This window comes from Mustela nivalis, assembly GCF_964662115.1.
Source record: "Mustela nivalis genome assembly, chromosome: 6".
Lineage (NCBI taxonomy): Eukaryota > Metazoa > Chordata > Mammalia > Carnivora > Mustelidae > Mustela > Mustela nivalis.
Genome location: NC_139025.1, coordinates 153653936 through 153670822, shown reverse-complemented (window position 1 = coordinate 153670822; position 16887 = coordinate 153653936). Strand labels below are relative to the sequence as shown.

At 42.8% G+C, this 16887-nt stretch overlaps 1 long non-coding RNA gene across 1 annotated transcript in view; it reads left to right on the top strand.

Annotated features, from left to right (window-relative positions):
* LOC309866861 overlaps window positions 1–16586 on the top strand; it is a 34821-nt gene extending 18235 nt beyond the window's left edge. Inside the window, exon 3 of the long non-coding RNA XR_014312841.1 lies at window positions 16259–16586. This is a non-coding gene — a long non-coding RNA (uncharacterized lncRNA). The remainder of the gene's footprint in view (window positions 1–16258) is intronic.
* Window positions 16587–16887: the final 301 nt, after the last annotated feature.

The window sequence follows — 16887 nt, the reverse complement described above, 5'->3', positions numbered from 1 at the left end:
GTAGTGATAGATGGCTATTTACACAAGTGCACACAGGAAGTTTTACACAGATATACTTATAAACTACTAGATATTAAAAATATCTAGAGGTGCTTGTCCATCATTTAATGATGCATATGATATATATACTGTTACATATGTATTTATTTACATATTTATACATGTATCTGCACATAAGTAAATATGTACATTCCTGCACATGTGTAGATAAATATATACTGAAGCATGATCTTATACAGATGTGGAATCGAAATCCTATTCTGCTACAGATAAAAAATTCAATTAATCCTATATAGTCAGAAAATCCATATTCCTAATCTCAGTGAAGCTCCAGCTATAAAACCACATATAATTGTGTAAAAAGTAGATCATAACCTCTCCCAGATCCACATTTGGGTCCAGGTTTATACCCTTAATCTTGCCTATAATCTAGTCCCCAACCTCATGCAGGTGCACACCTGTAACTCTATTCCCAATAACCGCCAATACCACATCCCTAACCTCAGCTCTTCCCCAATTTTGTACGCTGCCCCAATCTTAGCTCAACTTCACACACATGTACATACATACACAATTACACCCATCATCTGACCCTGTAGTATTATTCCTTTATAAATTAACATCTTCCTATTCCTCTATAGATAGCCATACATATACCTAGTCCTCTCTGTATGGAAGCAGATGTATATTTAATGCTAGTTTACATATACCTGGATACATATATACACTTAGTTCTATACATACATAATTTACTATAATAATACTTAAGCTTACATATTTGTCTGAATTTATATATTTCTGTACATACATATAATTCTATTTATATATACAAACACCCAAACAGCTTTTTGTTTGGAGGAAGTTAAGTTTGTCTTGCCATAATCGACTCATGTATTTCCCCACTTCCTTTTCTTTCCTAAAATACTTCTTGGATAATTTTCCAAATCAACTGGTGGGCATCTAATTCATTCTTTTGATAAGCATTACATTTCTTTCTCGTTTTTGCCACAACTAACAATGTTGTAATAAATATCTGTGTGTATAGATTCTTATGTACTGTGGCTTTCGTTTGTAGAGAAAATTTTCCCAGGAGTGAATTTCTGGGTCAAAAGCTATACATTATTTTAATAGAGGTTGTCAGATAGCTTTCCAAAAAAGATGAACAGTTTACCTTGCCACCAGCAATGTGTAAGATACTTTTCCCATTGGTTCTTCCTAGCAACCGTTATAAATCTTTTAATTCATTTTTACTGTCTATGGATATTTAGTGCTATTTCATTATTATTAATTCAATTTCCGTTTCCCTGACTACTGATGGATTCAAGGAACTTCTCCTGTTTTTTGAGCCTTTTGGAATTGCTGTAACTGTGAATTATCAATATATACATTTTCCTCATTCTCCTTTGGATCATTCCACCCTCTCAATTTATAGGAGTACTTTTTGTAGTATCTGCAGTAATTTTACATGTCTATCATGGGTCACTGAACCGAGATCTATTATTTATTCTCTGACTGACATAAGGTTATTACTTCCCCTATAAAAGTGCTTCCCTTTAGACATCCACATGCATTTTGAACCTCTGGGTGCCCCATTGGGGTGAGGCCCTCTTCCACCTTAGATTGCGTATGGGGTCTCAGATATTCTCTAGAAATATTTGTATGGTTTTAATTGTTTATTTAACTCCTCTGTCTGCTTATATGTGAATTCCCCTGCTTGTTTCAACTGCCGCCTACCGTTGTGGCATGGTCTGCCTCTTTCCTGGGTCTCTCCATGCCCTCCTTGTCTGGGTCAAGGTTAGTCCGTCCCCCAAGAAACCTGGGAGCTTGCATCCCAACAGCTCCAGGGATTACCAAAATAGCGTCACTTCTTTCTTGTCCATCAGAGTTATTCAAACCAGACAGATGTCAAAATGTTCCCCTATAATTATATTTCAAGGACGCTTTCTTTGCATTTGAGAGATCTTTCGCCTTTTTATGTGCTGTATTATTTGGTGCTATAATGTGTATTGGCTTTCTTTGGGAAGGGGGATTAAGACGAGTCACTTCATAAATTGTGCCTTATCATCATTTCATATAATTATCACCTCGTTTTGTGTCTTAAGCACCATCGCATTGACATTATCATTTCAACCTACACTCTGTTTTTGTTTACGCTGGCCCTCATAACTCTTTTCCACCCCTTTATTTTCAAGCTTTCTTTATAATTTTGGGTTAAATGGGTTTCTTAAAAAGAGCATATAGCTGTATTTTTAAAAATATATATATTAAAATATATTAAATATATAAATAAATATATATTAAAATATATGTATTAAAAATATATATTAATATATATTAAAAATAATATATTTATTTTAATGAGAGAATTTATTTTAATGAAAGAATTCAACCTGCTCAAATTTATTGCAATGATGGAGCTAGTCCGTTGTGTTCCTTCCGTCTTCCTTTATGTTTGTTACTCACGTTGCCGAAGCGTGTTTTTTCTTTTTCGTTTACTTACAGTGGTGGGTTTGATCAGAAAAGCATTGATTCTATGATTTTTAACTTTTAACTTTTTAACTTTCAACTTAACCAACTTTTGAGTTGGAATGTGTACTGTATTTTCTATTGTATTATTATTGGGTGCCTTTTCTTTCCCATATCCTGGGTCTATGACTCTACTATTCAAACTGAAGAATTACACTGTTGAGAAATAATGACACTGTATTGGGGGATTATAGACAAAATTATATTCATAGATGGTGACATGCTTGCTACTTATTGAGCCCCTACCCTGTGCTGGAGACTTTTGAGGGACTGGAGAGAATTCAGTGAACTAGAGAAGGACCAGTTTCATCCAGGCTGTTTCCCCCTGAGTGGGGGAAGCAGGGGGGAAGCAGGGGAAGCACATCAGCTTATTCACGATGTTGAAAGCATAGAGCTGGGTACTGATAATAATAACTAATATTCATAGAGCACTTAACTATAGTCCATCCCTCTATGGGTTTTTAAAAAATATTTTTAAAATATTTAAAAATATTTTTTTAAAAATATTTCAACTCAATGTTCACAACAGTTCTCTGAAGTAGATAGCATTACAGTTTCTTCAGAAATTAGAGGAACAGAGAAATTTAAGTTTCCCCTGGTTCAAGGCTGTGGAGCACGAGTGGGGATGAGGTTCAAAGCACGTTAGATCCAGCTCCCACACCCAGAACCATTGTTCATTCAGACTGCCTGGATGAGATCACCCAGAGAGTTCACGAAGATAAAGGAACGAGGTCTGCAGATGGGGTGCTGGGACACAGCAACTCTCAGAGTCAGGACAAGGTAGAGGGACCGGCGATGAAGGCTGAAAAGGAATGTCTGTGAGGTAGAAAGAAAATCAGAAAGGAAGTGAAATTGATGTTTTAGGGAAGAATTGGGACACAAAGAAGGTCCAGGCCACCCCGGAACCCCAGCTCTGAGAGTTTTCCAGGCAACTCCGGAATTCATCTCCATTGTGGTCCCTCACTGAAGGAGGGAGGCGGGGAGAGGAAATGGGGGAGGGGAGGAGGAAGAAAAGAAAGATGGACATTAATATAATATAAATAAACAAAACCACAGTAGACTGGACCCAAATCAAAGTGTTTAAAAGTGATAAAATGGGCAAAATCTGGAAAATCTCATTTTTTAAAGCTGGAGAAAGCACAAGTGTGCAACCTTAAGAGTAAAGATGACTACACATCTATAGGTACAAAGGACGTCTAAATATTATATGAATGATATTGCACTCACACTTGTGAAATACATTTGAAAATATAGGTAAATTGAGTTAACTCCCAGGAATACATTAATTACCAAAATCAACTCAGGAAGAAGGGGAAAACTGAAATAGACTCAGAGGCATACCAAAAAACTGAAAAGCTAGTAAAATAGCTACTTCTGAAAAGATACTAAAAGACCTACTCACACTGTTTACAGAAAAAAATTTCTGAAGTCTTTAGGGAAAAAAAAAATTACATTTTAAAGAAACTGCTCCAGGGCATAGGGAAATACGAAACCGTTCCAAATTTATCATGTGAAATCAGCATAGCCAACTAGCCAAAACAAACAAAGACAGAACCAAAAAAAAAAAAAAAAAAGAACTACAGATATGTCACTTTTGAAAACAGATGCACATATTGAAAAAAAAAAAAAGTAATGATTATTTGAGTCCAGCATTAAAGTGAATACTGCCTCACACCCAAGCTCGGCATATCCCGGAAAGCAAAGGTGTTCCAACCTTAGGAAATTTATGAGAGCTATTTACCACATTAACAGATTAAAAAAGAAAAATCATACCTCTCTCTCAAAAGATGATGAAGAAAAATATCTGAAGCTATTCCTGAGGAGAAAAATAAAAAGCACTAACACAAAAATCATCTTAGTAAATTGAAAATGTCGGGGCACCTGGGTGGCTCAGTTGATTAAGCATCTGACTCTTGGTTTCGGCTCAGGTCATGATCTCAGGTCATGAGATCGAGCCCTGTGTCAGGTTCCATGCTCAGCGGGGAAGAGGCTTTAGGATTCTCTTTCTCTCTGCCATCTCCTGTGCACATGCTCTCTCTCTCTCTCCCTTTCTAAAATAAATAAATCTTTTTTTTTTTAAGAAGAAAATGTCAATAAGCTAATAAGCAATATGGCAGAAAAAAGTCTTAGCCATATATATCAGACAGATGTCAAAATGTTCCACTGTCTTCAATCAACAGCCTAAACCATAAGGAAGAGGACTTGAGGTAAGGGACCCTGACTGAAATGACCCAGAATCCTCAAGGATGCAGTTTCTCCTTGGATTCCCACTCTGAGAGCCTCATGGTATTGGCATGCACTTGCCGGCTCACCTGACGGTCACAACTTTACTCTGCAAAAAACAGCACTGCGCTCTAGAAGAAGGAATGCTCTCTTTTGCCATGTGTAAAACAGGGAAACTTTTCCAGATGACTCTGTTTCATTAGCCAGAATTTCATCTTAAGCTCCTTCTTAGATCAGTTGCTGGAGATGGGAGTTAGGTTCCAAAGAAAACAAGGCCATGTGGAGCTGTGTGGGTCACCGAAACAGAAACCATAGTTTTATTAAAAATAAATAAGCATGCTAGTTAGGGAACCAGCAGTGTCTGTGAGAGAGCTCTCCCAAACCCCTGAAATAAATAGCATGTTTAATATATAAATAAAGGCTGGGAAATTAGAGGCAGGCGTCTTGAAGTCAAAAACCAGATGGGGTTTCCAGTATCACTAATAGTTACCATTTTGTTAGAGACCCTAACAATATCCAATATTGAGTGCCTCCTAGTCACCTGGTACGGTATTAGGTATGAAAAAATAACAACAATAAGTGAGTCTCGGATTCTGACTTCTAGGAGAAATGACAGTAAAAGCAAAATAACTACCAGTTATTCTAAAGGTTGCAAGCTAGAGAAAAGGGGTACTTTCAGGTGGATCCAGAAAGTCTTCCCTGAGAGATATTTATGCTGAGAACTAAGAAGGGTCTGGCTGTGGAAGGGGGGGCAAATGTTCCAAGTGGAGGAAAACGCGCAGAGGACAGAGGGGGTTTGTGAGTATTGGGGTTCAAAGCTTGATACAGCTGAAACACGGTGGACAAGGAGATAATTAGTGAAATTAGGCAGGTTAGGAAGGTACCAAATTGTCAATGCCAATGTCTTCTAGGAGACTGGCTTCTAATTGCATTGACAGCTATGGGAGGACTAAGTTGGGGAATGGTGCGATACAATGCTTAGTTGAGGAAAACCACTTCTGCTACTCTTTGGAAATGGGACTGAGGAACACAAAGTTGACACAGGGATTCCAGCTTTGAGGCAGTCCCAGGTCACCCAGATGACAGAGGATGGTGGCTATTATGGGCTGGGTCATGTCCGTTCCCCTCGATTCATAGGTTGAAGTCTTAACCCCCCTGAACCTGAGAACAGGACTGTATTTGGAGATGCGGTCCTAGAAAGGCACTTAATTCAAAATGAGGTCATTAAGGTGGGCCCTCATTCAAGGTGACTGGTGTCCCTAGAAGAAGAGGAAGTTCGGACATTCACACACAGAGAAGCGAGACAAGGCTTGGGGAGAAGACGGCCAGGCACAAGCCGAGGAGAGGCCTGGAGCACATTCTTCCCTCACAGCCCTTAGAGGGAACCAGCCCTGCCGACACCTTGATCTTGGACCTTCAGCCTTCAGAGTGCGAGACAGTAATTCCTATTGCTTGAGCCACTCCTCCCTGCCAGTCTGTGGTACTTTGTTATGGCATCCAAGAAGCTAACACAGCAGCCTAGACCAAGAAAAGGGACATCAGGAACATGGGAGAGCTAAGGCAAATCTACATACTGTTCGGACACAGAATCAGATGGACCGATGGGCCGTCCAGTGCAATCACACAATGAAATAAGAGGCGACAATGTTGGAAGGGAAGAGACACATTGTCACTAGAGCTGGTTGCTCTGGAGACTACCCAAGAGCTGTGAGGTTGTAGGTCACAGTCATGGTGATTACCAGTGTTTGGGCTTTCCTGAGCCACGTCGCTCCGTGTTTTCTTCTTACCAACCGGAAGACCCAGAGCTGGCATAAGAGCTGTCTTTAAGGACCTAAGGAGAAGTATCCAACAAAAGAGCTTCATTGGAAATGAGCCTCCAGCCCCTGAAAATACTTGATCAAATGTAGAGACAAAAGTGATGCTCGTCTTTAAGCAGAACTCTTCTCTGGAGGGATTTGAGGTGAGGTGGCCTCTCAGGACCTCTCCGGCACTGACTCAGTGATTCCAGGAGATTTGTTGTTGTAACCTCATGGTTACAACAACATTTGTTGTGATACCTCATGGATCACCAGTGCTGAGGCAGGGCGACCTGTCCTGGGCCTGGCCATCCAGCGCAGACTAGCCACTGCGGCGTGCCTACAACGCACCGGAGACACCCCCTACTTCCTGGAGCTAGGAAACCCAGTCCCTTCTGCAGTGTTTGGTTGGGTGCCAAGCTCATAGATCATCTCTCTGTATTCTAGGTCAACCAGGAGAGAAGCTAAATATCCTTTGAATCATTATTAACATTTATCAGATGTTCAGTTTCTTTCCAGCAACGTTTCCCCACATACGGTTCCCTTTCCTATTTAGACTCAGATTATGCTCTGGTTGTTTTGTTCCCAGGTCTTACTGCCGCACAAGGCAGTCCCAAAGAGTGTGTGAAGTGACTCCGCACCTAACATTCTGTCAGAGTTGGGTATGGGCTGTGGTCCATGAACTAGTCAACATTCGTAAAGCCCTTCCAGCCTTGTCTGATGTTATTTCTTGCCAGGAAATTGCTTCATCACTAGATACCTGATGTTTGTGATTAGCAATAAAAAGCAGCTTCTTCTGAGTTGGGGTGTGTGTGTGTGTGTTTTCAGCTGGGGTTAGTGGTTGCTCTTTTTTTCTCCAGTTTTAAGCTATTTACAAAGCATTCTTTATATTGCCCGTAAAAATGCAAAACAAAGTTTCCCTCCTGATGTTCCGCACAAGCTTGTAAAGAAAACGTTGCTGCCACATGAGCAGCCTACCCCTCCGTTGTGCAGTTACGGTTTGTAATAACTCTGGAAGTCACGGGCCAAGGAAGGATTAGGAGCTGAACTTCAATGCTCTGACACTTCGGCAGGAAAAAGCCGTTGCCCGAGTGCCAATTTGCAAAATCCCACCATAGTTCCAGCCAGACAGTGAGCACTTTGAAAGGGGAACAGATTTTAGTGACCATATGTGCAATTATGATCCAGCCCCATGAGGACGGAATAAACAGTGTGTCGGCCTGTCTGGATCCCGGTGCGCTGAAGCCAGTGCAGGCTGATGCCACGTCACCCCTGTGCAGAAGCTCGATCCACCTGACTCTGAATCTAGCTCCAGAGCTACCTCCAAGAAGGGGGGAGCACCATCGGGAGACGTCGGGCCAGGACCACAAGGTAAACACTGTGTCACCCAGACGTGTGTCACCCAAAAGGAGACACGTGGCCATTTCCTCGGACAGTGTAACTTCAGCTCACTTCCCCACTGCTTCTGCCCTCTGAAACCCCTGGCTTTTATCAGGCCTCATTTAGTCCTGTTTCCCCCACACATTCATGCCCCCACTCACCTGTGACAGAATTACACACTGCCTTTGGCTCTTTGTTCTGTTGTGTTGTGTTTTAAGGCAAGAACTGGAAGGAAGATTCACATCGAGTGAAGGCGTTTATGTAACAACACAAACCAAGGAACCGAATGAAGGGAGTTATGGTTACTCACCAAATCTGGCTAAAAAGCAAGCTTCTTTTGTTTTTCTCTTTGTCTAGTCTTGGATTAAAAGATGAATAAGGCACCATAATTCCTCAGTGATCATTACTCTTCATTCTTAATGACCTTACCGCATCCCCAAATGGCCCTAGATACCCACAGCATCCTCAAGCGTGTCCCCTAACCACTGACACGTCTTGGATTCTGGTTCCCGTCCAGCCACATTTCAGAGAGAACACTTAACAAAGCAAACCATGGCCAAGAACTGGCTCCAATCATAACCACAGCTGTGTAGTCACAGGAAAACGATACCCTCTCCAGACTGACAGCATTCAGAATCCCTGATTTGAAAGACAAAAATCAGGCCACACTAACCAAGAAATACCCTCTCTGGTGACTTTTGCTAGCAGGTGATTTCTTACAAATCTAGAAACATGGGCACCTGTGGCACAGTTGCCATGAACATCTTCTGTTCCCCAGAGTCTATTTATTTCCTACTGGCTACATGGCAGCCACTCCTTCACTCTATCAGCACACATGCACCGAGCCCACCCTGTGTCCCAAGCACTGTCCGAAGGAAAAGCAGATACTAAGATGGGAAGGAGACAGAGGTAACCTGACGTGCCATCTGGCTTCAAGAAAGCTCCCAAATAGTGACTTGGCGATTGGAATAATTTCCTTTTCCTTTTTTTTTTTTTAAATCTTATTTATTTATTTATTTGGGAGAGAGAGCGCACAAGTAGGAGGAGAGGGATAAGCAGAGGGAGAGGGATAAACAGACTCCGTGCTGAATGTGGAGCCCTATGTGGGGCTCGATCCCACAACCCTGAGATCATGACCTGAGCTGAAACCAAGAGTTGGGTGCTTGAACCGACTGAGCCATCCAGGAGCCCCAATTAGAATCAATTTCAATCAAATTAAATGATCTCAGTGCCTAAAGCAACGGAGAAGTACAAATTTCCATGGACAGACCTTCTGAGAAACACTTTGAAGGCAGCTGGACTGATTGTTCAGGGAAACCCGCTATGTACCCACGCTGGCTCTGAAGCAAAGAACACAGATTCCAGATAAACTCATGCTCCCCATAGATCTAAAGTCACCTAAGGAAGGTGTGGATTTCTGAGATAATATTCTAAAACTTTAAAATGTTTTTTTCTAAGCAACCGTGTTACTAAACCGCAGCCCAGAAACCAGTGGTAGCTACAGCGATCCGGGTGACCGGCTCGCTGTGTCTTATTCCAGATATAGAAAAACCAAGAGAAGAAGGAACTGTGGCAATAAAGGCATTGCTTTTTGTTTAATAGAGTTCCTTCTTTTAAAATAGAAATCAGTTGTTTGCATTTTATTCTGTGCTTATAAATTTGAGATACTTGTGTTAAAGGATGAAGATGCTGGGAATATTTCAGCCCCTGAGATCGTCACTACCTAAACTGGGTGTTCTTACTGCATACATTTTCTTCCACCCCTTTGCCCTGCCCCCCCACTGCCCTCCCCAACCCCCACCCCACCTTTGTTTAACACAGGAGTTGGCAAAACAGGGCCCTGCCCACTGCTTGGTTTTGCATAGCCGGGGGGCTAAGAACAGCTTTTACATTTCCCAATGGTTGGGAGGTGGGCAGAGAGGAGAGGCAAGAAGGCTATCTTGTGACCCGTGGCAACTATGTGAAAGTTAAACTGGAGTGCCCTAGACAACGTTCAACAAACAGGTGTAGCTGTGTTCTTCTTCTTTTTTTTTTTTTTATGTTAATCACCATACAGTACATCGTTAGTTTTTGATGTCGTGTTCCAAGATTCATTGTTTGCAGGTAACACCCAGGACTCCATGCAATCTGCACCCTCCTTAATGCCCATCACTAGGCAATGTCCATAGTCGCCAAACTGTGGAAAGAACCAGGATGCCCTTCAACAGACGAATGGATAAAGAAGCTTTGGTCCATATATACAACGGAATATTACGCAGCCACCAGAAAGGATGAACACCCAACTTTTGCATCAACATGGATGGGACTGGAGGAGATTATGCTGAGTGAAATAAGCCAAGCAGAGAAAGGCAATTACCCTGTGGTTTCACTTATTTGTGGAGCATGAGGAATAGCACAGAGGACATTAGGAGAAGGAAGGGAAAAATGAAAGTGGGGGGAATGAGAGGGGGAGACGAACCATGAGACACTCTGGACTCTGGGAAACAAACTGAGGGTTTTAGAGGAGGAGAGGGAGGGGTTCGAATAAAACTTTATTTATTGGCTGCTTTTGCCACAGGACAGCAGAGCTGAGCACTTGTGAGGGAGGCCTCAGGGCTCTCACAGCCCCAGCTGTGGACGTCACAGGAAAGGCTGGCCGACTCCTGGTTTGATCTTGCCTTACTCTTTCTCTCGGTGTCACACGTTGGTTCTGTCTCTGTCTTTAGCCTGGTCTGTTTCCCTGACCTCGCCACCAAATCTGTCCATTCCACACTTTTTATGTCTCCCTGAGCTTTGAACTTGCACATCTGGCTGCACTTACTTGCAGGTCGACCTTCGGCATCACTGGTCCAGCCCCTCCCTGCCCCCCCCCACCCACCTGTAGTCTTTTCCTTGTCTTGGTGACGCTCATTGAGGCTGTTCTCAATCATTTTATCTCTGGTGCGTTTTCTCCCTTCTAGAACTCTGCCGTAGAATCTTTCCACCGCCTTTCCTGCAAAGGATTTTGTAGGCTTGATCCCAGTGATCTTTGGCCCCCATGCCCTCTTTTCTCATCCTCCAGGGGTCTCACCCAGGTGATGGAGACACAGGGCCGTGTCCCTAGACAATGTGACCTTAACCCTCTTCTGCACTGGCCCACCTGAAACTCTCAGCTTCAGCCAGAAATTCTATGGGTTCCAAACATCTCTTCCTTTCTCTAAATATTTTAACATAGTTAATCAAAACAAAACTTTGTTAGTGGTGCAGGTTGTTTTTTTTTTTTCCTTATGGTAAACTATTTGGAAGTTTTTGTCACAGTAGTTCTATTAAAGCCACATGGCAAAGACACATCTGTGACTAATGTTGTCAACATTCCTCCTGTCCCTCAAATTTGTTTTTGTAAACAATTTTTAATTTTCCATGGAAATGGATGAGAGGGGAGGGCGTGGAGGACCATGAATCAGAGCCACCTAGTGACGGCGCCTCCCGCAGTTCCCCACTCCACTCCAGGGCCGAGCGGCCTGTGTGACTGGATGGATACATCCCCTTCTCCTCGTCCCTGCACACTCAGTATCAGGGGAGCTATGGAGAGACCATGAAGGATTCAAATACAATTGCAGGGAAGAAGGAATAGGAGCGAGGGACCCTGACGATGATCCAGTCATCCCTGCACACCCAGTATCAGGGGAGCTATGGAGAGACCGTGAAGGACTCAAATACAATTGCAGGGAAGAAGGAATAGGAGCGAGGGACCCTGACGATGATCCAGGGAGTGAAACCAAGCTTCTGGCATCTGACGTGGTGGGATTACATCCTCACGGATGTCTGCTGGGTTGCAATCCTCTTCCTTACTCTTGCATTTAAAACAATTGCTTAAAGAACAAGAAAAAATGATGATTCTAAACTTCCCTAGACCAATATGAACAGAAATATGACCCTAAGTTATGGAGACCTAACTTGGCCATTTGACCACCAGTAATTATAGCCCCAGTCATATCGGTAAAGATGAACTCGTTTGGCCTCAATGCATTAGGACCCATACTCGCTGGGGGACTGGGTGGGACATTCCCCTCTCACAAAGAGGCCACAGGAAGCTGAAACCTCGGTGAAGTCAGGGGATGGCGTGATTCCATGAACCTTGCCTTGTGATCGCATGGTGTGACGTATGGCGTGACAGCAACCGGACTACATGAATTTCTCCTCTCTGCATACACCACGTCCAAATTCTACTGCAACCCTGCTCTACTGAGTGGTCTGCTGTGCTGTCGATTCTGAAAATGCCAAACATGCCATCGGTGATTCTGGGCGTTCTTGAACCTGTGGGCTCCCCTTCGGGGAGAAGAGCGTCGTTCAACCGTGAGAGGCGATGCGCCGGTGTCTCTGGGAGCTCCCAGCCCCTGCAGACACATGCGTCTGTGCACACGGTGTAACTTTTCTGCAAAAATCTACAATGAAGGACGCCTGGGTGGCTCGTTCGCTTAGGAGTCCCACCCTTGATTTCAACTCGGGTCATGAGATCCAGGGCAAGGTGGTGAGATCCGGCCCCACATCGGGGTCCGTGCTCAGTGCAGTCTGCTTGCCCCTCTCCCTCCCACTGTGTGTACTTTCTCTCTCTCTCTCTCTTTCTCTCTCTCAAATAAATAAACTCTTCAATAAACTTTTTTTTTTTTTAATCTACAATGAAAGACCTAGGAGTCACCTAGATCCTGCCTTTTCACTGGTTATAAAAACCTACACGGGGTCCCTTTGTCGAAATAAGGATGTGCACGCTGATGGAGAGAGCACCATGGTCTGAAAGGACGTGAGCTCAGCCTAAGGAAAGCTTCAGTCTCTGAGGTTTCTTATCTATGCTCCTCAGATGACTCCAACTCTTCCAGAAAAGAGAGATAAAATGAGGAAAGAAGCACTAAAATTTAGAGAAAGAAAGGAAAAAATGTCTGCGTAACGTCTATCTGGATTGTGTGCAACTGTTGATAATAATCGTGATAGCAGCTTAACCAAACAAATCCTATACAGATTGGTTCCAGGCACCATCTCTCTGTCCACGCCCACCCTCTTAAAACGGGCTTTGATTTAATGTGTGTTGCCTCTGGTCAAAAGAGGGCTGCTCCCACTCCAGCCTTGGCACGTGTTCCAGGCCAGAAAATAAAATGCAATGGAAGAAGGGGGACAAAAATGAAAAGGAAAAGAAGAAAAGGACAACATTTGCCAGAAATGCTTAGCTGACTTTTGCTTCTTTCTTATCCAAAGTTCTGTACCATCATGGGACATGGATGTGCCGCCATCCATAGCTTCATTGTAAATTGGAAAAATTAGTATTTCAGCCAGATGTCCGACAAAGCTGGCCTCCTATTAATAAGGAAGAATGGGAGAATGGAAATGGGGTAGAGAACTGGAGAGGTCTGCCATATATGTACAATTTCCAAGGGGAGCTCAGAGACTACATGTTTATCTTCAGCGATCTGCAGCTATTACATAGGAATTCTGATCACAGACGGTCTGGTTCCATGTGATAGCAAACATCTAGCTGTATTAAAACCATCTGAAGTGCGTTCGCATCCAACAGATGTTTGGCGTGTTGGAACCCCACTCTGCAAGTGCTGATTTTAACCCAGCCAGCCTTCAAACAACGGCTCTCCGGGTTATTGAATTAAAATGAAGTACAAGGCTTGTCTTATATGAGAACCAGTGACTTGTGCCAAAACATGGAAAGAATGTATGGAATGATCTATGAAAGTAGAAAGAATGATTTTGTTTTATGTGTGATGGAGTAAGAATCGTTCTGATCTAGGTCCCGAAACTGAAATTTTTGCAAGCGGTAGGTTGATCCATTAATTATTTTTGAAACCCCAGGGTTTGTCCTGCTCGCCTATCTCTACACATCTTGGGTTGGTAAATTACCAAATTGGGAAGGAGAAGAGTTTCAGAGACATATGGAAGCTGATTGAAAATCCAAGTTTTTTCCAAGGATGAGGTTTGGCTGTCTGGATTTGCTGGGCCTTTACAATTTTTTTTTTTTTAAACATCTAGATTTAGTTGAGATCCTGGAATTCTGATTGCATCTGAAGTGAGCACAGCTGGCGTTCATTTCCAAGCTACCAAGTTAGGTAACACCCCTACCTGCTACCTTTCCTTCTAAGAGAACCGAAGCGTGTACATTGAAACGAAGCAACATTTTTTTTAATGGGTCTGGGAGGAGAAACCCAGCTTTTATGGACCACCTACCACAAACCAGACCCAGTGCTAAAAACTCTTTGCATATTTGCAAAGTGAAGTGATAGCTCAGTTTGTGGGTCCTCTGGGAAGAGAACATTTCATGACACAGTGGGCCATGCTTCAAAATTCTAAGTCAAGCCGAGAAGTTGAATTGCACAACCACCCAGCTGAACAGAACTTCCGTATTATCTCTGTGATGAAAAGAGGTTAACATGGTCCAGTGAGCTCTGTGGCCAACCCAGTTCAGCTACTTCTCCTCAAGCCTTTCTGTTTTTTCCTCCTGGTGAATTTTATGAAGCTTCTTCTCCAGTTCCTTCCACTGATACAAACTGGAAAGATTTCATACGTTGTCTTGTTGACAGATGGCGATTCTGCAGACGTGTATGTGGTGGGAGGGGGGCTTAATTTAATTTGATATTTGTAACTGTTTCTATCTGTAATTATGAAATAAAGGCTTTGTCTCCATTTTAAATCCTCTACCCTAGAGGCACATAGATTGGAAAGTTTGACCACCAAGTTCAATAAAACTTTGTAGGGTACAGAAAATTCCTATGCAATAAGGTGTTCCATAGCTCAAAAAAGAATGGAAAATTCCCCCAATTTAGTTTGCTGGTCTAGTAAAACCCTTGTAACAAAACCAGACCAGAGTAACTACAAGAGGAAGATTGTAAACTGCTTCACTTATGACTATAAACATTCCAAATAAAATGCTATCGAACCGTGCTAATCCAGTAGCAAATTAAAAATATTGCAAAGTGCCTCCCCGCCCCCGGAGTGAGTACAAGAGTGATTCAAAATTAGGAAACCTAGTAATGTAATTTAAATGTAAATTTACACATGAGAATTACATCAGACCTCTTCTCTTTGGGTTAGGAGAGAAGAGGAACAGAAAGTTCATTGTCCAGCTGGGAAACTTAAGAAGGAAAGGCCAAGGACAAAGAAGCCAAGTTACTGATTTCATTTTTCACCCATGCAGGCAAAATTCTAAAAGATGAGTAACATCCAGCGTAGTCAAGTATGTGGGGAATGGGTGCCTTCATACTCTAACAAGGGAGTGTTTACTGGTACAACCTTAATGGAAGGCAACGTAGCAGCTGCCTCTGAAAAGGGAAAATATATGTATCCTATGGACCCAACAATCTGACTAAGGCAACTACCCTCGAAAATATTTGCAGGATGAAGAGACTCTTAACCATAGAGAAGAAATGGAGGGTTGCTAGAGGGGAGGGATGGGGGGATGGGGTAACCGGGGGATGGGCATGAAGGAGAGCCCGTGGGTGATGAGCTCTGGTGTTATGGAAGACTGATGACTCACTGACCTCTACCTCTGAAACTAATAATCCATTATATGGGTACCAGGTGGTGGGTATTAGAGAGGACACGGATTGCATGGAGCACTGGGTGTGGTGAAAAAATAATGAATACTGTTACGCTGAAAATAAATAAATTTAATTTTAAAAATTAATTGAATTTAAATTTAAAAAATTAAAACATATTTGCATATGCGTGTAAATACATATAAAGATTCCTTATGTCTGTGTCGGGGAGAGCCAGACAAAAGCTGAATGTGCAACAATAAAGAAATTGTGATATAAATGTTGATGTTCTCTTCAAATAGAGTACTGCACAGTTACTAAATAAAGAGAGGTAGATTTATAGGAATTGAAAATGGGACATTGGAGACATTTCATTGAGTGATTAAGAAGTTTCAAAGCAATATATATAAATAGTGGTCCCAAATTTTTATAAATAAACCTCTCCTTGAGTGTACACACACACACACACACACACGCACGCACTTTAATAATGCTTACTTCTAGATGCAGTGGTGGGATTCATTGATATAAACGTGATATATTTGTGGATATAAACGGACACATGTTTACATTTTCCCTCTGTACTGACTGAGTTGCACTGACACAGTACGTGTGCTATTGCAAAGTAAAACAAAATACTACAGATGGATGTAAACAGAATTTTCAGTGGGTGAGAAGGAACTGTTCTGGACAGGCTAAGAGAAGGTCATTGGAGGAAACACGTGACTCAGTGCCTTGGCGAGTCACTTGGGGACTCACGTGGGGCAAGAGGCTCTGTCTCCTCAGGAAAAGCAGCCAGCTCCAGTGCCGTACCACTAACACTCTTCTCTTCTCTGTAAGCAGCAAGAAACACAGTGTGACTCCTTCTCAGAGACCCCAACAGGAAAAGTCAGTGCATAGGGAGAGCCCCGGGTTGAGAACCAGCCCAAGACAGGAGGCCCCCAGAGACATCATCTTCGGGCACCCATGGAAGCCTCCTTCAGAGACACTGGCTCTCCCCCAGCTACCAGCCCTTGGGAAAAGGGATGTCACTGTGACCTGGGCGGACTCTCTTGACTCTTTGGTTGCCAAGGTCAAGTGTGTCTTTGAGCGTATCTTGCAACCTCAATAGTACATTAAGCCAGACGGAAACATGTGGGTGGCCCGGGGAAATTAACATTTTGTCATCCTTCAGAAATAAAGTCCTTGAAATATTTGTCTTATGTCCGTTTATGTAGGGTCTGAGCCCTATAGGGGAAGGATAGAGAAGTCCACAGACAGGCCGTAAGTCCACTGCTGATCATTCTCTATAGCTTAGTCCTGACTTCCGGTCCATCCGCCTTGTGAGACAATAGATGAACCCCTCTCAGCGGTTCATGAAACTATTTCTTCCCACGCTACTTGGCTCTCCTTTGCATGGACTCTGGGGAAATACAACTTTCCCCACCCGTGTCCCATGGCCCACGGTTGTGTTGGTTTTCCGCAGCTGCACA